This window comes from Rutilus rutilus, assembly GCF_951802725.1.
Source record: "Rutilus rutilus genome assembly, chromosome: 2".
NCBI lineage: Eukaryota > Metazoa > Chordata > Actinopteri > Cypriniformes > Leuciscidae > Rutilus > Rutilus rutilus.
Window position 1 is genome coordinate 10,626,254 of NC_140210.1, and position 24,763 is coordinate 10,651,016.

Below are 24,763 nucleotides of genomic sequence, written 5' to 3' on the forward strand. Positions count from 1 at the left end.
GTCCATATATCCATAGAAGGATGCCAGGAGTTTCACACAATTCCATTAAGTTTTTTTTTTTTTCCCTCTTTGTAGGTAATCGCTTAGTTTTATTTAACTGCTCCCTTTTTGATATTGGATCAGTGTTAGGACATAACTATATCCCAAGATGTTAAAGTGGGGAGGGGGGGGGGGGGGGGGCAGGCTGTCTTGTTCGGGTGGGCAGCTAAGGTAATTTGTTCATGGCAGGTTTTTGAGTTATTATTTTGGTTTTGTTTTTTTAATAACTACACATTAGTCTGGCAGATATTCTGGTTAACTTCCACATCAAAATATTATTTGATTAACATGGATGTATATAAAGATGTACAATCTAGTCTAAGTTAAAGAAAATCTCACAAAATAAGTTGAAGTTCTGCCAGAAAGACTCGGGAGAATTAATGCTGTAGCATAGACATTTATTAATGAGCTCAGCAAGCAATCAAATTCTTTGGCGGAGGCCCCGTTCATGACTCGAATTCCAGGGGTATTGAATCAGCGACTGCTGACTGAAGATGAAGGCAGGGGCGCCGCTCACCCCCCGAGGCGATGAAGGGGGCCATCTGGTGGTGGTGGGGTGGATGGAAGGGAGGGCGTCTTGAAGACTTCAGGTTGGAGAGGAGAGCCCATTTAGTGATGTTGGGGATGGTGATGGTGGACACCTGGGTGGTCGTGATGGGGGGGGATGGAGGAGAAGATCCGTCTTAGTGGTGGTGGGGAGGAAGGTGGTGGCTGGAGCAACAGCATCTGCGGACTCAGATATGAGTAAGTGCTGCCCTTTTATGCTACAGCAAGAAAATGAATGGGTAGTTGAAGAGGCAATTAGTGACGTAAATGATTGAGTCTCCCTGGCAGAACTTGCGCTAGCTTTATTTCTGCCAGAAAGACTCGGGAGAATTAATGCTGTAGCATAGACATTTATTAATGAGCTCAGCAAGCAATCAAATTCTTTGGCGGAGGCCCCGTTCATGACTCGAATTCCAGGGGTATTGAATCAGCGACTGCTGACTGAAGATGAAGGCAGGGGCGACGCTCACCCCCAAAAATAGGTGGATGGAGGATCCGTCAGAACGGGGCCCCCCAAAAACGGTTTGATGAGGTGACTTACCAGTCCTGAATCCTGAAATTCCTAATGAAGAGAGAAGAGAAAAAGAAAAATAATTAGAATTTAAGACCGAACTATTTGGGCAGAGACGTGAACGGACCATCAGCTATCGCGAATTTGGACGTAAGGTTTATGGCTACCGTCGCTTATAGTTATATAGGCCGCAGAACATCTTATAATACGGACACATGGGCCGCAGGCCAACTTTTGATACGGACACGTGGGCCACAGGCCATCTTTAGATACGGACACATGGGCCACAGGCCATCTTTTGATACGGACACATGGGCCACAGGCCATCTTTTGATACGGACACATGGGCCACAGGCCATCTTTTGATACGGACGCGAAGGCCACAGGCCATCTTTTGATACGGACACATGGGCCACAGGCCATCTTTTGATACGGACACATGGGCCACAGGCCATCTTTTGATACGGACACATGGCCACAGGCCATCTTTTAATGCAGACATATAGGCCACAGGCCATCTTTAGCGGAACGGAAGCCTATGGTAATCTTTGATAGCGCTTTGGCGGGACGGGCGGTTTGGGCTGTATCTGCTTAAATTTACAGCATACAACGCCTGAATTTGGCAGACACTTAGCCATCTGGCTATAAACGAGATTATGCTATTTAGATGTATCAAGCCATGAGGCAACAACACCACCACCAGAAGTTAGATAAGGATTTACCTTAACAGTTACTGGAGAGCTTGCTGAGCTTCGAGGATGAATTTAAGATCTGGTCTTATGTAGGACTCGAATGCTGAACAGGACCATCTGCCCAGGATTTTGATGGCTGCTGGTGAGATACCTCGCTCGGCCGCTGTGGTAGCGGCTCCTATCCTGAAGGAATGCCCAGTGAACTGAGAGGGAGATAGGCTGCAGCTTTTAAGAGCGGAAGTGAGATGAGACCTGAACCAGGTTTGGGAGATAGGTGCTCCGTTTGGAAGGATGAAAAGGGGAGAAATAGCGGGGAGTCTAGGGCGAATTTTAAGAAAATTGAGCATAGAGGAAAATGGGCAAAAATCGCTACTAATTTTTGAAATAGTCAAGGTAGTACCGGATCCTTTGGAGTCGTTCTTAGAATGTTTGAGAAAAAGAGTGAAGAATTTTGGAAAAAATTTTACGTCTGAAAAGGAAAGACCACGGGCTGGATCAAATTGGCATGTTGGAGAGGTGAATTCTCCTGGGCGCATGAAACCGTAGAAAGCTGTTAAAAATACTGCTTCTAGCAAGGTGTTAACATACGTGGAAAAAAGGCCATTGCGAACAGAAATGATTAGCCTATGAATTAAGGGTAGCGTCAAAGGCAGCCTTTTGTCGGGGACCGCTACGGAGGATTTAGCTATACCTTTGATCATTAATCGAATAGGAGAAGCGGTGAATAGGCTAGGGAAATCGGGGTTGTGATATTTGGCATAAAACTGAATGCCTGCGAGCAGTCTACGAATTGAAGAAATTTTTTGATGACGTTTGTCATAATTAAAAACGAGAAACGAGCAAACGGTCGAAATTAAAATAGGAAATAACGGAATTTGTAAAGAAAAACAAAACATTGAAAATGAATACCAGGCAGAAGTATAAGCTTTAAGAGTGGATGAAGCAACGCCTTTAGACATGTAATATCTGGCTGAACGAAGTAAATCTCCTAGTATAATGTTGTGGCTGACAGGGGGGGGCAGGGCGTTGAATCCTTGTCGGCTGTTGGGCAGAGCCGTCTGAATGTCTGAAAGCGAAAGCGAGAGAGTGCGTCAGCAATAACATTGTAGTGCCCCGGAATGTGAGCAGCTTTAATGATGAAGTTTTGTTTGTGACGGATTGCCAGATTAGCCGACGCAAAAAAGGCATAATCATTGGGCAAGATGATCTGCCTTTATTAATAATAGCTACGACGGCTTCGTTGTCACAGAACATGAGAATGCGTTTCCTCGACCAATCTGGACCCCAGATTACACTAGCGACGACTAGGGGATAGAGTTCATATAGCGCTGAAGAGAGCGATTTAGATGTTGATTTAGGAAATTCGCTCGACCATCTTTCTGCGAACCAGTGCCCTTGGAAATAACCCCCGAAGCCAACGGACGGAGCTGCGTCAGTGAATAATTATAAATCGGTGGAAGATTCGAAAGCCTCGTTATAAAAGAAAGAAATACCGTTCCAATCATTTAGTAAGCGAGACCAAAACGAAATGTCAGACCAACAGCCTTCGTCTAACTGGACCGGATTACATAAATCGGGCACAGAATGAGCCGACGTAAGGAGACGAGATATGAAAGCTCTGCCTTGCGGGATGATGCTCATAGCGAAATTTAGGTGGCCCAGCAGAGACAATAAATTGCGCTTAGAAACGACATGAATTGAGGAAAAATTATCCAGAAAAGATCGGATTCTAATGAGCTTTTCGAGCGGAAGAGAGGCCTGCATTTTGACCGTATCGAGGGAGATACCTAAGAATTCGAGATTAGTGGAGGGGCCGAGAGTTTTCTCATGGGAGAGGGGAACGCCGACGTCGTTAAAGACCTGTTTTAATATGTCGAGGACGGGGGAATGGGGTGAAGGAAAATCGATTAATAAGAAATCATCGAGTAAGTGCAAAACGAATGGAAGCTTGCAGACGTTCAGCAGGATCCAGCACAGAGCTTCCGAGAGATTGTTGAAAATATGGGGGCTGCTTCTACACCCGAAGGTGAGCCTCACTGCAAAGTAGTATTGTGAATCCCATTTAACGCCAAAAAGTGGCCAGTCGGTAGGGTGTATTGGCATGGTTTTGAACGCGTCAGTTATATCCGCTTTAGCCAGCCAAGCTCCTTGACCTGCGAGTTTGATTAAATGAATAGCGTTGTCTACCGAAGCGTAATGAAGGGAAAAAGGTTCGAGCGGAATGCATTCATTAACGCTTGCTATTTTACTTGAATGGGGAGAGGACATGTCGAATATCAGGCGTTTTTTGCCGGAGTATTTACGAGTAGCAACTCCGATAGAGTTAATCCTAAAAGGAGAGAAAGGGGGGGAAGCGAAGGGTCCGATAACATAGCCTTTATTAACTTCTTTCTCAAGCAGTAATGAGACAACGTCGGGTTCGATCATGGCTGATTGCAGGTTTTTTGCTGAGAAGGATGAAGTAAGGTGTGAAAGTATCCCCACCCGAAACCCTTGGGACAAGCCGGTGATTAGATAGTCAACAAATGATGGATCGGGGTGAGAAGAGAGGTAGCTGGATAGGTTTGAAATGTTGATGGGAGTAGATGGATGATTGTTTAGAATTTCCTCTGAAAAGGGGCTTTCCTTTTGGTTTGAAATTTGTACCGGCGTGGGCAGACTGATTTTGGGTGTGGATCCTTGCACAAGCTACAAATGTGAGCAAAACGGGCGACCTCTGCTGTAGGAGCTCCGTCTTACATTTTCAGGACCGCGGACAGCACCCGAGCTGTTGCTAGAGAAAGCTTTCGGGCAGAAAGCAGCTGAATGTCCGTGAGCGCTGCAGATAGAACACGACAGGCTTCTTTGTCCACCGAAATGACGAACTAACAGTTCGGTATCAGTGACAGCCCAGTCCAGTCTTGAATTATAGAGAGTGATGTAAGACGCTGCTTTAGCTGAGAAGGATTTGTGATACTCATAAAATAAGGTTCCCCCATACCTTTGATTAAAGTCTGCCATCATTGAAAGATAGAGGTCTAGTTCTTCCCTCCTTTCTGGAAAAACTTGGCATAGCGTGTCCCTATAAACGCTAAATGCGATAACGAACTCGCCGAACGAAAGACTGCGAAGCAGGCGTGGGTCTGAAGTTTTTGAGTAGGTCCGCCACGTCACCACAATCCACCATTTTCCTATCGGCGGCCGGTGAAGGGAGGAGTAAGGAAGCCAGGTTAATGTCCTTACCTTGAATAATATTAGATCTGAGATGTGGTGATACTGTAGCTGCGGCGGGTGGAACAAAACGCCTACCGAATGCTTGAGCTGGTGTTGCCGTGGTGAGGTTAAAGATAGGAGAAGCCGGTGGAGCGGGGACACTTTGAAATGGTGACTGAGACATCAGCGTAGAGACTGGCAATGAGGTTGAAGTAGAAGGTAAGTTCGCTGGAAAATTACTAGTGGTGGAATGTTGAGCTGAGAAGTGATCTGAGCTGGAGTTGGGGTTGACGAAAGAGTTTTCGATTTTCGTCATTTTAGCCTGTAATCCTTGAACGGTCTGGGTTAGATTTTGGACTGCAGAAAAGAGCAGCTGAGAAGTGTCCGAAGGATCGGCAAGTTGTGTAGGAGGTGTTGTCGGTGCCGGTGTTCTTTTGGCTGGGCGAGGTGAAGATTTTGCTGCTCTTTTCCTGCCGGCTTTCTTCGGTTGTGCAGGAGCTGGGGCGATGTTGGAGTGTGGAGGAGTGGAAGTTGTTGGGTTACCCAGCGTGTTCTGGGCCAACAGTAATAGATCCTCCCTTTGGATATCATCGCTTACGGGAATGCCCGCGTCTCCTAGAGCGTTAAAGATGTATTCAGAAGACCGGCTGGTCCAAGCAGAAGATCGGCTTTGAATACAGGTACTGCGGCGTGTAACTGAAGGGGATGGCTGAACGGCATCATCTGAATCAGAGTAATTGCAAATGGATTGCGTGTCTTGAGACATGGTTAGGTCTGCTGCTGGTGCTAACAACTGGATTGGCTGGAGCAACAGCATCTGCGGACTCAGATATGAGTAAGTGCTGCCCTTTTATGCTACAGCAAGAAAATGAATGGGTAGTTGAAGAGGCAATTAGTGACGTAAATGATTGAGTCTCCCTGGCAGAACTTGCGCTAGCTTTATTTCACCTCTTGGAATGTTAGAGGGATGATCAGAATGGTTAAGCTTAAACAAGTTATGACAAGGATTAAACAACTGGAATCTTCAATAGTATTTTTACAGGAGACTCATCTGCTCAAAGAGGAGCTATTGAAGGTGCAAAGAAGATGGCCAGGTCAAGTTTTGGCTTCAGGTTATTCTTCTCATTCTAGAGGGGTTATGTTGTTGATTCATAAGTCCGCACCCTTTTTAGTAAATAATAGTATTACAGACAAGACCGGTAGATTTTTGATAGTACAGGGAATCTATATGAGTAAAGTTATTAATCTGGTTAATATTTATGCCCCAAATGAGGATAACCCAACGTTTTTTGAAAATCTTTTTATACTGCTAGCCTCTCTTCCAGGTATGGTTATAATGGCAGGTGACTTTAATTGCACTCTTGACCCGCTGCTTGACCGCTCTTCGTGACTGGATAGCACTCACTCTCGAAGCAGGAAAAAAATTAAACAGTTTAATGAAAGATTTAAATCTTTGTGACCCCTGGACAACGCTAAATCCATCAAAAAGGAATATTCATGTTTTTCATCATTGTCTAAAACCTCTTCACAAATAGATTTCTTCTTAATTCCAACTTCTTTACTTCCGAATATAGACAGCTGTATATATGATAGTGCTGTCTTGTCAGATCATTCTCCCACTTCATTATTTTATATAGATTCAAAATTAACAAAAGATTCCCCTAGATGGTGCCTGCACCCTAATTGGCTGCAGAACCCTGACTTTATTAAATTTATGGGTGAACAAATAGACTTGTACTTTGCTACAAATACTGATCAGACTTCTGCGACAATTAGATGGGAAGCCTTTAAGGCATTTATTAGGGGCCAAATGATTGGGTATACTAGCTCTAAATTTAATAAATTTAAACAAAAGATGATTAATTTGGATACCGAAATCAGAGATTTCGAGATATTAATAAATGTAGATAAATCCAAACAACTTAAACAAAAATTAGTAGCCCTTAAAGCGGAGTATGAGGAACTTTCCACATTAAAAGCTGAAAATAGTATATTAAGATTGAAACAAACTTATTATGATCAGGGCGAAAAACCCACCAGATTGTTAGCTTGGCAGCTTAAGAAATTAATTTCAGAAAGATCCATTAATGAAATTAGGAATGAAAAAGGGGTAATTACAACAGATCCTGTTGAGATTAATGACACTTTTGTCTCATTTTATAAATCTTTATATCAATCTGAATTTCCTACAAACCTCTCTATTCAGAATAACTTTTTAGATGGGTTGGATTTTCCCTCTATCACTGAAGAAACAAGATTTGAGCTCGATAGGGAACTGAAATTGGAAGAGGTTTCTAATGCCATTCTTAATATGAGGGGTGGTAGAGCAGCGGGTCCGGATGGGCTTCCAATTGACATCTATAAGGAATTTAAAGAGAAATTAATATCTCCTTTATTGGAAACGTATGTGGAAGCTTTTCGACAAGGTCATCTCCCTCCATCGATGAGGAGTGCCCTCATCACTCTTATTTTAAAGCCAGGAAAGTCACCTGTGGAGTGCGGTTCGTTTAGGCCAATCTCGCTTTTAAATGCAGATGCCAAAATTATCGCTAAAGCATTGGCAATGAGACTTGAGAGGGTTCTACCTCAATTGATACATATAGATCAAAACGGCTTTATTAAAAATCGTCAAGGGTTTCATAATGTTAGGAGAGTGCTTAATCTAGTGCATGCGGGAGGTGAAGCCCCTGATACGGCCATTTTGTCACTCGATGCCGAAAAGGCGTTTGACAGACTAGAATGGCCGTACTTAATGGAGGTGCTAGCAAGATTTGGATTTGGTGTCACTTTCCGCAGATGGATGGAAGTACTTTTACTTGATTCTTCCGCAAAGGTACTTACTAACAGTCTAATTTCGCCTTCATTTAAACTTAATCGGGGTACTAGGCAAGGCTCACCACTTTCTCCTCTACTTTTTGTAATAGCTATGGAGCCTCTGGCAATAGCAATAAGATCACACCCTACCATTCACGGTATTTTTACAAAAGCTTTAGAACATCACATTGCCCTATAGACCTTATGCGCCAGAGAAACAAGGGCGCCGCCATCTTTGGAAAATTGTCTTTTAACTTCCGTTTTGCGGTGACTCTGTATATTTATATGGCATTTCTGTCCAGGAGTAATTCGCTTTTTAAGTGGATTTACTTAATGTAAAGTTAACGAAAGTTATCATGAGGACTGTAATGTTTAAAGCAGATGACTTAACAAATGTAAATCGACCGGGAAGATTTTAAAATGAGCCGTTCATTAATAAACACGCAAAACGCTGTGAAAATACAGACCGGAAGTCAAAAGACAATGGCCCTCATTTATCATTCTTGCGTAGAAACGGGCGTATTGGCGTAAGATTATGCTTACACTCCTCTCATCGCCTGATTTATGAAGCTGTGCGTACCTCTGAAATCCAGGTGTACGCAATACCTGCCCTTGATAAATCCCGCGGCTGAAAACGAGCGTCATTAGAATAACACGCCCCTATATATTCAAGTCTCCGCTCCCCCCACGCCCTCATTTTACGCCATGGACACACGGAAGACGGCAAAGAAGAGAAACTTCTTTGAGAAAGAGAAAGCGAAACCAGGGAAGTGGAAAGAAACAAAATTGATTTCTAGATTTTTATTATTAATGACGTTTATTGTTATTTAGAAGAAGAATGTCGTTATTATTATTTGTATTATTATTATTATTTAAAAGAAGAAGAATGTCATTTTTGTTATATTTTGTCAGTCTGAATGATTTTTTTGGTCATTGAAAGCCTTTCATTACTAAACCCAGTCCGTGCACATCTGCCGGGCCTAACCCTGGCCTAACCATCGTTTCAAAGAATAGTACAACGGCGAGCGCGTCGAAAAACGCCTCGTCCGTTTGGGGAGGTGCGCGCGCAGTCTGTGCGGAGACTCGCGCTGCGGAGCCAGGCGAAACAAGGCTTGAAACGTCAGGTAAAGCGCACAGGCTCGCAACTGAAGGAATACATATGCCTACAAATCAAATGCTTTGGTAAAATCACACAAATTAAACATTGAAGTCCATGTTGCACAAAAAATAAACACTGAAGTTTATAATTACTATGTTGTTGTTTTTTTTTTACAGTGGCTCATAATATAGGCCTATCATATCTTTTAGTTTGTCAGTGCGTTTTGCAGTGTTAGGAATTGTTTTTCTGCGCATTCCCGCACTCAAAACGTGCGTACACCACCTCCTGAGCTGGCGTAGGATTTGAGCGTGCCGTACGCCAACGTCCATATTGATAAATCTCAAAGTCACCGTGGTTTTGGGTGTACGCCAGGTGTACGCTGGAAATTTGGTGTACGCACTTTTGATAAATGAGGGCCATTGAGCGCAGCGCTGAAAAGGGGCGGAGCTACATAAGGTCTATACGCTGATGATGCGTATTTCTATCAAAACTTGAAAAATCTATCCCCTCCCTCTTAAAGCTTATTGGCCTGTTTGGCAATTTTTCTGGATTTAAAGTAAATAAAGATAAATCTTCAATAATGTTTCTCAATGAACAAGAGAGATTAAATCCTAAAGTGAGCCACCCATTTGTAAATGCTCTAAATGGTTTTGATTATCTAGGAATTAAAATAACCCCTAAAATAAGCCTCCTCAGTTCAGCTAATTATGAACCTTTGATGGCTAAACTATCTGAAGATACGACTAGATGGATGACACTGCCTCTTTCTTTAATGGGAAGAATAAACGTGATTAAGATGAATGTACTTTCGAAATTTTATATATGTTTTCCAATCAATACCGCTTCCCCCTCCACCAACATTTTTTCTAAGAATAAGAAAACTTCTCTCCAATTTTATTTGGAACAACAGGAAGCCAAGACTGAGACTTACTTTACTATATCTGCCCTATGAAAGGGGTGGGCTTCAACTACCTAACTTCTTATGGTATTATTGGGCTGCACAGTTGAGGGCTGCATTGTTCTGGTTTGCTAGTGAAGCTGCTGTGTCTTGGTTACATGTTGAAAAATTGGCCGCAAAAGGCCTGACACTTGACAGCTTTTTATATTCGGCACCGCTTAAAGAACTAAAAAAAAGGACAGATAATCCATTCGTAAAAAATACCATTGTAATATGGAACGAAGCCCATAAACATCTGGGAGAACTCCCAGTGCTTTCCCGTTTCTCTCCTATCTGGGGAAATTATAATTTCAGCCCAGCTACAAAGGACTGGGGTTCAAATTATGGATGAATAAGGGCATGATTAGATTGAAAGATTTATATGAAGACAATATATTAATGTCATTTGACAATCTTGTAGAGAAATTTCACATACCTCAAAAACACTTTTTTAAGTATCTGCAACTCAGAAGTTTTATTTTTACGCGTTTAAAGAATTCTACACAACTCCCCCCAATGTCAATATTGGAAACATTTACATTGCAAGATTGCTACATTAAAGGGCGGATTGCCCAGTTATATAACATATTAAGAGGAAATCATAAAGAAAGCTCTGAAAATAAAAGACAAGCATGGATACAAGATCTAAATATGGATATTTCATTAGATGATTGGAATACAATTTGTTTAAATGCACAAACACAAACTCTGAACTCTCGGTTAAGACTCTTACAATATAATTGGGTAATGAGAACTTATATAACCCCAGTAAGATTAAATAAATTTAACCCTAATATCCCTGATCTGTGTTTCAAATGTAATAAGTATCAAGGTACATTTTACCATTGTATATGGGAGTGTGAGGAGGTGCAGAAGTTTTGGGTAGCGGTGACACAATACGTTTCTCAATTTACTTCCTCTCCAATACCTCTAAATCCTATATTATGTGTATTGAGTATGTATTGAAGATGATTGCTCTTTGCCCACTAAGGAAAGAAAGTTGGTGGATCTGTGTCTATTACAAGCAAGACGTTCCATTGCCCTGTGCTGGAAAAATACCATTTGCCCCTCCATTGGACTTTGGCTGAAAAACTTAATAACATGTTTGGCTCTTGAAAAACTTACATATGTAATAAGAAAGAAATCCGTTGATTTTTTTTTATATCTGGGAGGTGTTTTTAGACTTTGTCAAAAATGGAGATATTGAAGATGCTTTAGATGTGTGAAGTTATGGAATGTAAGAAGTGTAGGATATTTAAATTTATCCCCCCTTTTTTTTTTTTTTTTTTTTTTGATTGACTGACTGATTTGTTTATTTATTTAATTTTTATATAATCTGTCCGGGTATGTTGTGGGAAAGATGTTTTTTTTGTTGTTTTTTGTTTTTTGGAAAACTTTGTTAAAAACTTAATAAAGATATGTTATACAAAAACACACACAAAAACTGATTTTGCACGGGAAGGGAACTGTACTAGTATCTAAGAATATGACAAGGGATAAGAGGAATAGGAAATGGGGGAGGAAAAAATGCTTATATTCTATCCATTACTCCTATCTTTTTTAGATACTTAAACAATTCCTCATATACTTTTGATTGCATTAACCCATTTCCTAATACCATCTGCAGAGATATATTATTAATTCCCATCATTTCTAATTCTTGAGATAGCTGAAATCTTTCTCTGTGATTTGCAACACATTTTAGAAGAATGTTCTCTACCGACACATTTTTCACAATTACCATTCTCATGTTTCCCTATTATACTAAAACTGTGAATTGATGCTGCATGCCCTATTCTCAGCCTTTCTTCTATTTCCATACCTTATTCTCTCAGCACCAACACACTTCTGAACCTAATATATTTTCCTGAACCTGATATATAGAGAGATTTTCCACTCTGTAAACTTGTAAGGGCAGCCATGGTATCTGTTATCTTGTTTTTATCCAGAAAAACCGCAGCTCCCCCACTTACTTGCATTTGTTTACAGCGCAGTCTTGCCCTGAGAAATATGGCGGACGCGTTGACGTATCGCAGCAACGTTCCAAAGCACTCTGTATTTATTATGTCTATGCTCAAGTTTTTTTTTTTTTTTTTTTTTATCATTCGTGTGGTTAAAATAATAATAATAATAATAATATTTTTTTCCAGAATTATACATGTATTAATACAATACATTATTGTATTGAGTCTATGCTCAAGCCTATCGATCGGCGCCGAAGTTGTTTCCGCGTCAGAGCGCTCTGGCGCACTGTTACTACGTCAGCGTCCAGAATTCTCTCATCTGTTTTGTTTTCATTCCCTCATTCATCATTTAGGACATTATGTGCCATTGTTACAGAGCACAGTTAATGTTAACGAGTGACTGATTACGGATGCAGCTAATGTTCAGCAGAATACAGCTTCCGAATTACACTGGGAACCCCGACAACAGGAGATGACAGAAGACACAGAAGATGTGCAATTGAAAAGGTTTGGTTGTTTAGAATGTGTAGACATACAGGCAGTCAATGACTCTGTGTGAGGTGGGACGCTTATGCGTCCCTATTTATCGTTCCTTGTTCAGTTTCTCTGATTAATCTTAAAAAAAAAATACTGATATTAGTTACATTAACTCACTGATGGTGAGAACGTTAGTTAGCGAGTCTTTTGAGTTGTTAGCCATTTCATTAGCCCGGATTTCGTAATGAAAGCACTATTTGGAAATATACTAACGTATATCCTATCTAAACTAAAAATAATGAATACAGCACTTCTGAACGATTTATTCTAGTTTCCGTCAAAATATTATAGTTTGGATATTAAGTTTACTCTTACTGCTGTAAAACTGTCGTTACAGATAGCAGCAGACTATTGGCTGCCACTGTTATTAAAGGGGAAAAAACAATGCAAAGACTGACCTCAAGTAAATCATTATGTGTTTAAATGGGTAACAATTACTGTAGTAAATCTTCTTTTAAATGGTTCGCCAAAAAAGGAAAATTCTGCAATAGTCACCCAAGTGTTTCTCTAAACTCATAGACTAACGTTAGGCTATATGACACAACAGATATTTGAATAATTTTTCAGCTGTTTTTGTCAAAGTTTCAAGCTGATAAATGGATGGATGAATGAATGAAGTGTTTACCATGGTTTACATGTACTATATAGAATACTGTCTAAAAAATATTAAGAATTGTTAACAAAATCATTGGTATGTGGTAGTGTTAGGCAAAGTCCTCACATTTTTTATACACATCAAATGTAAATTTATGACTGTTACACTTAATTTTCCTGGTTAACTAAACATTAGGCCTACATAAAAAGAGAGACCATACAATTATATTTTGTATTTTTACATAAACTATGTAAGGTTCTATTTATTAAAATCAAGTATTAATTTCATCACGTTAGTGTTTTTACGAATTTTTACATTGCACACAAAAGTTACTGACTGACAGCTTACATCTTGTTCCTCTTTTTGTTGCGCTTAGCTGAGAAAAAACTAAGTTATTGGTATACATTTAGGAGATATCAAGTATGTAAAGTCACATTGATTAAACATTCCACACACATCACAATGACGGTGATACATGTGCAAACTCTGTTGCTGGTCGCTTCATGTGTTTCGCGTAGCTCAGTATCTCTTCAGCATGCTGACGTGCAAACTGCCGCAAATGAAACTTAAATGTTCAGCGTCGCATCCTGAAGATCAACACACAGTAGTCTTCATTAAAAATAGGCTAGTGAGTGAGACTAAATTATATTATCAGTGCTTATGCCGCTCTCTCTCCCATTGCGGTCTTTGATTTTGAAATTAGCAGATGATAAAGAAAATTAAGCCTATTCTGTTGCTTTCGTTGACATGAAGTCATGTTTAAGTTGAAAAACGCTCTTATCAGAAGAAAATTGGTCACACTTTAGATGAGGATCCAATTCTCACTATTAACTAACTATTAACTACACTTTTACCTCAATAAACTCCTAATTACTGCTTATTAATAGTTATAAGGTAGTTATTAAGTTTAGGTATTGGGTAGGAATTAGGTAGCATTAAGGATATAGATTATGGTCATGCAGAATAAGGCATATATGTGGTATATAAAGTACAAATAAACACTCAATATGCATGCTAATTATCAACTAGTTAAATAGTGAGAATTGGACCCTAAACTACAGTGTTACCAAAATGTATCTGAAGCTTATGTACTGTATTTTTAGTTAGTAAGTTATTAAGCATTGTCTCTTGTAGGTTCCTTGCTTTGTGTTTTATATAATGACCACTGGGATGTTCTCTAGGCATATGATTTCCTTGATTGGTTTTCCCTGAAGAGATATTGTTGAAAACGAAAGTAAAAGACTGACGCACGTTTGTTGAGTTTTACCGTGAATTGAGAGTTCCGTGTCTATTAAAATCAACACAATAATGATTTATCTCTCATCCACCCATGACCCACCTGCAATTTATGGAATGGTATGTTTTATTACTTGACCCACCCGACCAGTGGATTAATCCGCAGCTTCCACAGATATAACCGCAATCCATCATGTACTAGTTCCTATAGAGTTTGGAAAAGTATGGAATTTAATTTGATTTATTTCCAGGTCTGGAAAAGTATGTAGAAAAAAGAAAAGAGTATGGAAAAATATTTGTTTACAGACTTTTTCCCCTATTCAGATTTCTAAAATATAAAATTAATCATTTCTAAAAAATAAATTTTGTCAGACAAGCAGAGTGATTTCAGGTTAAGGCCCATATGAAGAAGCTCTGATGAGCCTCAGCAAAACAACTCTCCAAAATGAGAGTAGGAGTAGTTAATTCTAATGCCTAACCATGCGGAACTAGATTGCGGAGGTCTCAGCTAGGGTAACTCTCAACAAAATGAGAGGAGACCTAGCAACATTCTCTGTCTGGGAGGCTAACTTAGAACCAATCCACCTGATATAAGGTAACAGACCGTATACATTCTATTTACCGAATAGGTTTGTCAAGGAGGCTCAGTGAGAGCCATACAACTCCACTAGTAATTTTAAAGGGGTGGTTGATTATGATTTTACTTTTCTAACCTTAGTTAGTGTGTAATGTTGCTGTCTGAGCATAAACAACATCTGCAAAGTTACAAAGCTTTTAAAGAAATTGCTTTTTAAGGACTACAACAAACGGCTGGTAGGGACTACACAAGCTTCCTCCCGGGTTAGTGACATCTCTAACCCTAAAATGTATGTAAACCCCGCCCCCCGGGAATGCGATTTATAGATTATCATGACAGAATATGCTAATCAATGACTAGAAGATAAATACACATAAGCTACATAAATTCATCAACTAACCATTCAGAAATGTCCTGTTGCATTCTACATGTCTTCTTGAGTCTCTCCATCATTGTCTAACTCCAGTTTAAACATAAAAGGCTAAAAGTTTTTGAAATTTTCAATGCATGTCTGTGTGAGGTAAAAGGACACACACTGTTGTAGCTCCGCCCTCTGTGCCAGGAGCAGTAGCTCATTTGAATTTATGGGGACAGACACAAAAGCGGTGCGGTTTTGCTCACTCTCAAAAAGTGTTTTTTTTTTTTATTATTTTTTTTATTTAACCTTTATTTAACCAGGTAGGCACATAGAGGACTCATTCTCATTAAAAACGGTGACCTGGCCAAGATAAAGCGTCATGGTGCAGACAACATAAAGTTACACAAAGACAAGACAGTGTAATACAGGTTACAAACAGTTGTTCAGTCAAAAGTGCATCGTACAAAAATAAGTCAAAATACAATAACTAGACAGTATTCCTAGTGGATCAATAATAAGAACATACGAGATAATTAAACTGTGTGTAAAATAAAGTGCAGTATGCGCTATTGACAAATAACAATACAGAAAGAAAAGAAAAAACGATAAAGTAATTGCACTAGCTTGCACAGGGGAGAAAATGGTAATGCTAACATGAACAATGGTGTGACAATAGGTTAGATATCAATCGTTTGAAAGCGGATAACGGTACTATTGATTCAAGCCTTAAGGATTTTTGCAGTTCGTTCCAGTCATTAGCGGCAGAAAACTGAAAAGAAAAACGGCCAAAGGAAGTGCGGACATTGGTAGTAGTTAATGAGATAAACCTACTTGATCGCAGATTGCGAGAGGGAGAAGCTACCGAAATTAGGTTTCTCAAGTAGGTAGGGCCTTTGCCTAGGAACATTTTATAGATGAAATAGAACCAGTGTCTTTGTCGTCGGATGTGAAGGGAAGGCCAACCAATGAGTGTGTAGAGATTACAATGATGAGTACTAAATGGGGCGTTGGTAGCAAAGTGTATAGCACTGTGATATAATACATCTAGCTTTCTAAGGAGAGTGTTAGAGGCGGATCTGTAGACCACGTCACCAAAGTCTAAGATGGGAAGGATAGTCATATTCACAAGAGCATGTTTAGCGGGGATAGTGAAAGAGGCCCTGTTACGAAAAAGGAAGCCAATCCTGGATTTTATTTTAGATTGGAGATTGTTAATGTGGGTATGGAAGGAGAGTGAAGAATCTAACCAAATACCTAGGTATTTATAAGTGTCAACAATTTCCAATACAAAACCGTCCAGGGTGGACATTTTTTTTGTATAGGAAGGTGCAGAGAGAGATCGATTAAAGATCATACATTTGGTTTTACTAGAATTTAAAATTAGTTGGAGACCACGGAATGAATGTTGTATGCTATTTAAGCTCGCTTGGAGGTTGTCTAACACAATATTCATAGATGGGCCGAAGGTGTAGAGAATAGTATCATCTGCATATAGATGTATCAAAGAATCAACTGCGGCCAGGGCCACATCGTTAATGTAGACCGAAAATAGTATCGGGCCAAGAATTGAACCTTGTGGCACCCCCATAGAGACAGCCAGTGGGCTAGATAGCAAGCCCTCAGATTTGACACACTGAAATCTATCTGAGAAATAATTAGTGAACCAGGCGAGGCAGTGATTTGAGAGACCCAGACTCTTTAGCCTTCCAATAAGGATGGTGTGGTTGACGGAGTCAAAAGCCTTGGCCAGGTCTATAAAAACTGCTGCACAGTAATGTTTGCGATCAATAGCAAATATGATGTAATTTATGACTTTGAGTGTGGCCGAGGTGCACCCTCGGCCAGCTCGAAAGCCCGATTGCATATCGGAGAGGCTGTGGTTTGATTCAAAATAGTTAGTGATCTGTTTGTTGACAAGGTGTTCAAAAACCTTAGAAAGACAGGGCAGAATAGAAATTGGTCTATAGCAATTGGGGTCTAAATTATCTCCCCCTTTGAAAATAGGGATTACAGCAGCGACTTTCCAGTCTTTCGGAATATAAGAGGTGTCGACAGAGAGATTAAAAATGGCGGTGAGTAGTGATATGATACACCACCTGTCAAAAAATGATTGATTGACAGGTGCCCCGCCCCTTCCGGTGACAGGTGACCCGTCCCTTTTGGCATAGGATCAAAGGGATCAACAGAGAACAAAGGGATCAAAGGGGTTTGACAGTTAGTTTTGACTTTTGATTGACAGGTTGTCCCCTCCTAGCCCTTGATATTCACAGAAAGTATTAATTGTTTGATGCCTTTTGATATTGACAGAAGGTTTTTGAAGCCTTTTGAAGTTTTGATCATTTGAAGACGCTGTTATAATAATATGTCATGGCATGACAGTTAGTGTGTGTTTTTGAAGCCTTTTGAACGTGACAGAAGAAGGTTTTGTTTTGAAGTTGGTAGGCTATCACACGATCCTCCTACATATTCCTGAGCATATCCGGGCTGTAATGTGAAACTGATAAGGGAAAAACTGTGGAAGTTTATCTCACACAAATGTGCTCGTGTGTGTGTGGAGATCAGACATCAGAGGAGATGTGACCATCTGTGTGTGAGTGTGTGTGTGTGTGTGTGTGTGTCACGGGATTCCCCTCCCACCCTTTTGAGCTCTGACATCTGAAACGTGCTGTTCAGACACTGTGATTAAACAATGTCATACAAAAAAAACATTCTATCCTTTAAAATAATTATCGTGCCAATTAAAGTAAAGTTGAAAAACATTGTTCTTTTTAAAATTATATAAAAAATATAATATAAAATCACAGTGGTTCTCTCTCTCTCTCTCTCTCTCTCTCTCTCTCTCTCTCTCTCTCTCTCTCTCTCTCTCTTTCTCTCTCTCTCTCCAGCTCCGTCTGTCGGTCTCTGACTCATAGGGTCCCTCACAACCTCTGCATTCCTGAGCGCATTGGGGGCTTTCCATAGCCATAATGATTATATTCGATCATGTACACCTAAACACGACCATCACAGAAAACTATAAAATAAATAAATAATTTAATATCATTTCTAAGCTGTATTGCACGCGCGCACACACGGTTCTAAAATATGAACTAATCTCTATGTGCATCATGTCACAGCGTATGTAATGTTAGTCTGCTTACGCCTTTCCAGAGCCAAAGTTTTGTTCACACTAAATTTATTTCAAAGCATAATCGTAAAAGTTTAAATATGATCTTTTAAAAATGAAAGATTGTTTAAATAAAATCTTTAAAGTTTGAATACATTCATATCTTCTATTTATCTTTTAGAAGATTACTGTAATGATTTTGTTTAACAGTGACCCTAAAGTTTGTTATTAAACAATGTCTGTTCAAAAACTTTAGATTGTTGAAAAACTGTACTTAGTCGTCTTAAATCTCATTTATATGAAAAGATTCAATCAGCATTTTTTTTTTTTTTTTGTCCATGCGGGGGTTTCAATTTTTATGGTGGGGGCTTTTCATAGCCATAATGATTTTTGTACTGTAACTGCATATTCTATCCCGTACACCTAAACACGACCATCACAGAAACCTACATTTGTACATTTTCAAAAATGAAATAAATAAATAAATATTTTAATATCATTTCTAAGCTGTTTTGCGCGCACACACACACACACACACACACACACACACACACACACGGTTCTAAAAAATGAACTAATCTTTATTTTAAATTAAGTTATTATTAATAAAATATATAACCAATGAATAATAACATATGTTACTAAAATGTATTTTAAAAATGTAAACAAAGTTTTAGCTAAATAAATATATAAATAAAAACACCTTACATTTCCAGAGAGGTGAAGAAGTTCTTTATGCAATGATAAAAAACAATCCAAAAAGCCAATAGTTTAAGTTGTCATAAACAAAACAGGCCCAGATCCTTCAGGGATAAACTACAGTGTGAACTGAAGCTTCAGACCCGTACAGACCAGGTGAGCCTCGGGGGACAATGTCACAGTAAATCTAGTCTGCGTTCCAGAGCATACTACATCCAGAGTTTTATACTAAATTCATTTAAAAGCATAACCTTAAAAGTTTAAATGAGATATTTTAAAATTAAAAGACTGTTTAAATCAAATCTTTAAAGTTTTATAAAAATCATATCTTCTATTTATCTTCTTAGAAGACTTATGTATTATTTTTACTAAACAGCGTCTGTTCAAAAACTTTAGATTGTTGAAAAACTGTACTTAGGCGTCTTAGATCTTATTTATACAAAAATATTTCAAACAGTATTTTTGTCCATACAACATGAAACATGTTGTCAAAGTTTGTCACAATGTTTTGTTGTTTTTAAGAAATCCGAGGACTCCACATTGTTCTTATTTACACTAAGTTTGCATCATTTGGAAAATCACCACACAATTTCAGAGACATATCGTGTGATAAGTAAAGTTGGTCTTGAGCGAATATTTAATTTTACTCGTCTTAATTCAAAGCATGATCTTACATTTTCTACGGTAGCTATGATCTATCACACGATCAAAAAGATAATTTTTACTTGTATCTCCCGAACTATCCTTAATCAGTGCGGAAACACACAGGGTGAAACCCTTTACTGAGAATATACTATCGGTTATCTACTCAAAATATATGTAGAAGTTTAAAATGTTAGCGTTTGTTGATGCGACAGAACAGACTTTGGGGAGAGCTATAGCAGGAAGCATGCCCTTTGACCTCCTCGATTTTGGAGACTTTTTTGTTAAAGACCCTACAAGTTAGTTCTCCCAAAAGAATTTCTCCCATATGGGAAGACAATTTTTTTTTGTATATTGCCAACAAAATTCAAGTTATTCAAGTTCATCAATAATCATTTTTAGTTATTCATAGTCTTAGAGGCCACGAACTGCAGAAACAAGCAAACAAAATGATATTGAATTCAGAAAATTTCACTATGGAATATTTACTATCATAATTTCAATTTAGTATGTCATCATTTAAACTTTTCATCTCATAATTATGACGCATAGTCATAATTTTTATTTCAACTTTTTAAGTCATAATTTCGACTTAATTATTACTTAATTCAGAATTACAATTTTTGTCAATTACGCCTTTTTAATGTAATACTTAAAACGTTTTTAAGTCATAATTTGGTAACACTATTTTGATGGTCCTTTTGAACGTGCTGTTGACTATAGTAGTGTGTAACGATCGTTACTGTGTATTCATGTTTATCACATTATAGTGCAGTGTGCCCTTTAAGAGAGATGGTTACGTCACTCATGACGTGTAGGCTACTATGCGTGATGACATAGTTGGAGGTGAGAGGGAATGAGTTGAGACCATTGTAGATGCTAGACGTGCTCTACCCTTTTCCTGTATATTTTATTTGTTGACTAAGTTTTGTGACGCTAAAAAAGAGTAGCTCTCATGTATGAGAGGATTGCATTGCCTGTGCACTTATCATTAAATGTGCGTGATACAGCCTTTTCCGCATTCAAGCTCTTTTTTCCCTCGATTTCTCTCGAGTTATCCGGTCCAAGCGTTACAATTGGCGCCCGAACAACTTGAAGCTGGATCCGTCATCTACGTGGAACCTGGTATTTCCACATCTCCGGTCGTGTGTGGAGGTTGTTGGAATGATCCGACTGGTACGACAGAGACTGGTGGGATTAGCTTGCTAATGCTGGACGACACGTGCGCGGACCGCGTGCTATGCTGTGTGAGCGGAAAATTTTCCACTTCAGTCTGATTGTTTTTGTTTTGTTTTTTTCTTCGAAATAACCGTGTGCTACGTTTTTTTCTCTCTTCCTAACTGGTCCCAAACGCAGATTGACATTTTTGCTCGTAATTTTTGTGGAAATTTCAGTAGAAATATATACACATATATATATTTTTTTCTCTTTCTCTTTTCTCTCTTTTTGCTTGGGGTGTGAGGACATTGACTATGTTTCATGCACAAACGGACAGTGCGGCCTATGCGCTTTCATCTGAACTGTATTTGTGAGCACGGAAGAAACGGACAATTTTTGAACTGTGTTCTTGTTTTTTCTATTTTCTCCAAATCCATCGTGAACTGAACTTACTGATGTGAACTGGCTGATTTCTAACTTTTGAACTCAATTGCGAGGTCGAGTGACTTTGAGAGCTTTCCATTCACTCTGAGGCAGCGTGTTCTTTGCTCTGAATACACTGAAGGACAATATAGGCCTAATAAGTGAAAAAAAAAGGTGAATCTGTATGGTTTTGGTGACAATATTTTTTTTTCTCTTCCCTACACAGTTTGCTAAATTTTGTTTGAGATTCTATTGATGCTGTGCATATTAATGTCAATTTACATTTTCTGGGTTACATTGTGAATGTTACAGTGTTGTACTGTTGTTTGTGCAAATGCGCATTTACTGTGATGGCTTACTACCCAGACTTTAAGACTGACTTAACCTACTCATTACCAGATTCTGTTCCCAGACAGAGACACAAGTCAGCTCGGCATGCTGTCATGGGTCTGGAGACTCAAGTGGAACGTCTACAGGCTGAAGTATCTGTGCTGCAGAAATGTCTAAATGACTCTCTCGAGTTACAGCAGAGAATATTAAGACAGTGGGGACCACCTGATGTGGACACCCTTGCAGCGCCACATGATCAGCTACCTCCGATGGCTAGTTCTACGCCACATATCCGTGTCTCCACAGGCCAGGTGCCATCACAAGGTACGTCTACTGCTAATGTTTCCCATAGACACTTGACATGCTCACCACAGGCAAATTGTTGCGATGTGAGTAATACCAGTAGAATCCTTGCATCTGTACTGCACCAGTCAAGGCTCGAGCCACCTGTATTCACGGGTGATGGACATGTAAGCCCAGAGGACCTGCTCCAATCAGTAAATGTTTACAGAACCTCGCTTGACTTAACTGATGCCCAAATTCTTCTAGAGCTGCCACGATTCTTGTCGAAGGAACCAAAGAAATGGTTTACTGTCCTTGACTCACATGTTGTCACATGGTCACAGTTCTGTGATTTCTTCAGGACAGTCTTTCTTCCTTCCAACAGTCAGGAGCAGATATTAAGAGGCATTTTAGATCACATACAGAGCCCTGAAGAGCCCCTACCCACCTTTGTGGCCCACATGCTAAGTGAGTTCAAGAAGCTAAAAACACCCCCGCCAGAGCAAGAACAAATTGACCTCATTACTAAACATGCCCTTGAAAAATACAGAGTTGCACTCTATGGAACTTCTGTCTCCTCAGTCATGGATCTCCTTCTGAGAGCTAATGAGCTCCATGTAGTCATTGGACCAAGTGGTTGTTCCCCAACTTCAGCGCAGAGTAAAGCTAATCTTGTTAAAGACACTTACTGTTACAAGTGCTCACGTCCTGGCTTCACTTCACGCACATGTCCAGACTGCAACCTACTTCCAGGAAAGAGCTCACGGCGACGAAGTGAGGCTCCTGATGTGCGTTCAGGACCTTTTTCTGATACAAGAGACAGAAACAGATTTGACAGCTGTGATGCAGGTGAAAATACCCCCTTTGTCACGCATGAGGGAAACTACAAAGGGGGGAGGATGATTCGCGGAGGCAATCCTCCCTCCAGCAAATAAATTCGCCTCAATTGACTTACTGCGCTTTTCCTGCACAGCGCAGTAAGTCAATTGAGGCGAATTTATTTGCTGGAGGGAGGATTGCCTCCGCGAAACATCCCACATCCTCTTCCTATTGGAGTACCCCATTTACTGTTAAAGTTAACCTACGTGGCCAGGTGCTGGATGCTACAATTGACACTGGCGCATCACTTTCTGCAGTGCAGGCAGACATTATTTAGAATCATGGCGGATTGAAGGGTAGAGTTCAGCCATGGACTTCTCCCCCTATACAACTGGCAGATGGTGGAGCATGCCAGCCAGTGGGGCTTACATGGTTGGCTTTTGGCTTCATGGGTCAGCGGTTTTATCATTGGTTTGCTATTGTGCCACGCCTTTCCTCTACATTGGTCCTAGGGATGGACTTCATGTTGCGTGCTTCCATTTCCATTCACGTCCCATCTAGAACTGTCGTAATGGGCGATAATCCTTTATTCATGGAGAATTTGGATAGCGGAGCAGACCATGAGTCGGATGACAGTTTAATGTTCATGGAAGTTCCTTCGTCAGCACTTCATGATAAAATTGAGGAAGCGTGTCTGAGTACTGCCGAAAAAAAAACAGTTGGCTGACCTAATTGGAAGCTTTCCAGATCTCTTCGACGGTCATCTAGGCCACACCACTCTAGCTGAGCACTCCATTGACACGGGAAATGCAAAACCTGTTCACCTTCCTCCTTATCGTACTTCGCCAGCTAAAAAGCAATTGATCGAGGACCAGATAAAGAAAATGTTACATGAAGGCATTATTGAACCGGCTACGGGCCCTTGGGCTGCTCCAGTGGTGATGGTACAAAAACCTTGTGGCGAACCACGGTTTTGTGTGGATTATCATGGGTTAAACCAGCTCACTACTAAAGACTCTTACCCATTACCGAGAGTTGACGAGTCCCTTGACTTCCTATCACGTGGGAAATTCTTGACGACGATTGACCTCGCTCGGGGTTACTGGCAAGTCTCCATGGCAGAAGACTCGAGACAGAAGACTGCTTTTGTTTCTCATTGTGGACTGACTCTCATTGTGGACTGTTTCAGTTCCGAGTGCTTCCATTTGGTTTGTGCAATGCACCGGCGACCTTTCAAAGGCTTATGAACAGCGTTTTGGCGGGACTCATCTATAAGTCCTGTGCGGTTTACCTGGACGACATTGTTGTGGCGTCGCCCACGTTCAAGCAGCATCTTGTGGATCTGAAGGAAGTGTTTTCGAGGCTCCAGTCTGCCGGATTGTCCATTAAAGGGATAGTTCACTTTGAAATTAATTTTTGATATGTTTTAGCTTACCTCAAGGGCATCCAAGATGTAGGTGTCTTAGTTTCCGCAGTAGTTTCAATTTTGATATTTTTAGGTCAAACCGTTCTTGTCTGTCAGTCATATAATGCAGGTCTATGGTCACTGGCTCAAAACACAAGCACAGAGTCCAAATTAAAACAATTCCCCATCACAAACTGCTCGTTTCGTGTCTTAGGCCATCAATGTGTACTTATGATGGGGAATTGTTTAATTTGGACGATGGGGAATTGTTTTAATTTGGACTCTGTGCTTGTGTTTTGAGACAGTGACCATAGACCTGCATTATATGACTGACAGACAAGAACGGTTTGACCTAAAAATATCAAAATTGAAACTACTGCGGAAACAAAGACACCTACATCTTGGATGCCCTTGAGGTAAGCTAAAACATATCAAAAATTAATTTCAAAGTGAACTATCCCTTTAAACCAGCCAAATGCCAGTTCTGTCACAGTGAACTTACCTTTTTGGGGTATCGGGTCTGTCCGTGTGGCATCTTACCGGAAGAGGGCAAAGTGAGGGCCGTAACGGATTTTAAACCACCTGTAAACGTGAAGCAAGTGAGACAGTTCCTAGGCTTGACGGGTTACTACCGCAGATTTATGCAAGACTACACCCGCCTTGCCGAACCACTCTTCAACCTCACAAAAGCCAACGTACCTTTCGTCTGGGACAGTGCTTGTCAGGATGCTATGGACACTATAAAAGGAAAGTTAACTTCAGCACCTGTGTTAAGTTTTCCAGATTTCAATCTCCCATTTTT

The 24,763-nt window shown here is 40.0% G+C and overlaps 1 protein-coding gene and 1 long non-coding RNA gene across 4 annotated transcripts in view; one reads left to right on the forward strand and one right to left on the reverse strand.

The window, feature by feature from the left end:
• Positions 1-400: 400 nt before the first annotated feature.
• The window catches only part of LOC311285937, a 458,548-nt gene continuing 434,185 nt past the window's right edge, over positions 401-24,763 (reverse strand). The window contains exons 3-4 of the long non-coding RNA XR_014626460.1: positions 5,784-5,995; positions 401-1,259 (exon numbers count right to left, since the gene is read on the reverse strand). This is a non-coding gene — a long non-coding RNA (uncharacterized lncRNA). The remainder of the gene's footprint in view (positions 1,260-5,783; positions 5,996-24,763) is intronic.
• The window catches only part of chst10 (carbohydrate sulfotransferase 10), a 69,597-nt gene continuing 56,783 nt past the window's right edge, over positions 11,950-24,763 (forward strand). The window contains exon 1 of one of the 3 annotated variants that reach the window (XM_084401813.1): positions 11,950-12,301. The gene's annotated coding sequence lies outside the window, so the exon portion shown is untranslated. Of the gene's footprint in view, positions 12,302-14,194; positions 14,283-24,763 lie in introns of those variants that run through there. The other 2 variants (XM_084401811.1, XM_084401812.1) reach the window with 2 other exon arrangements.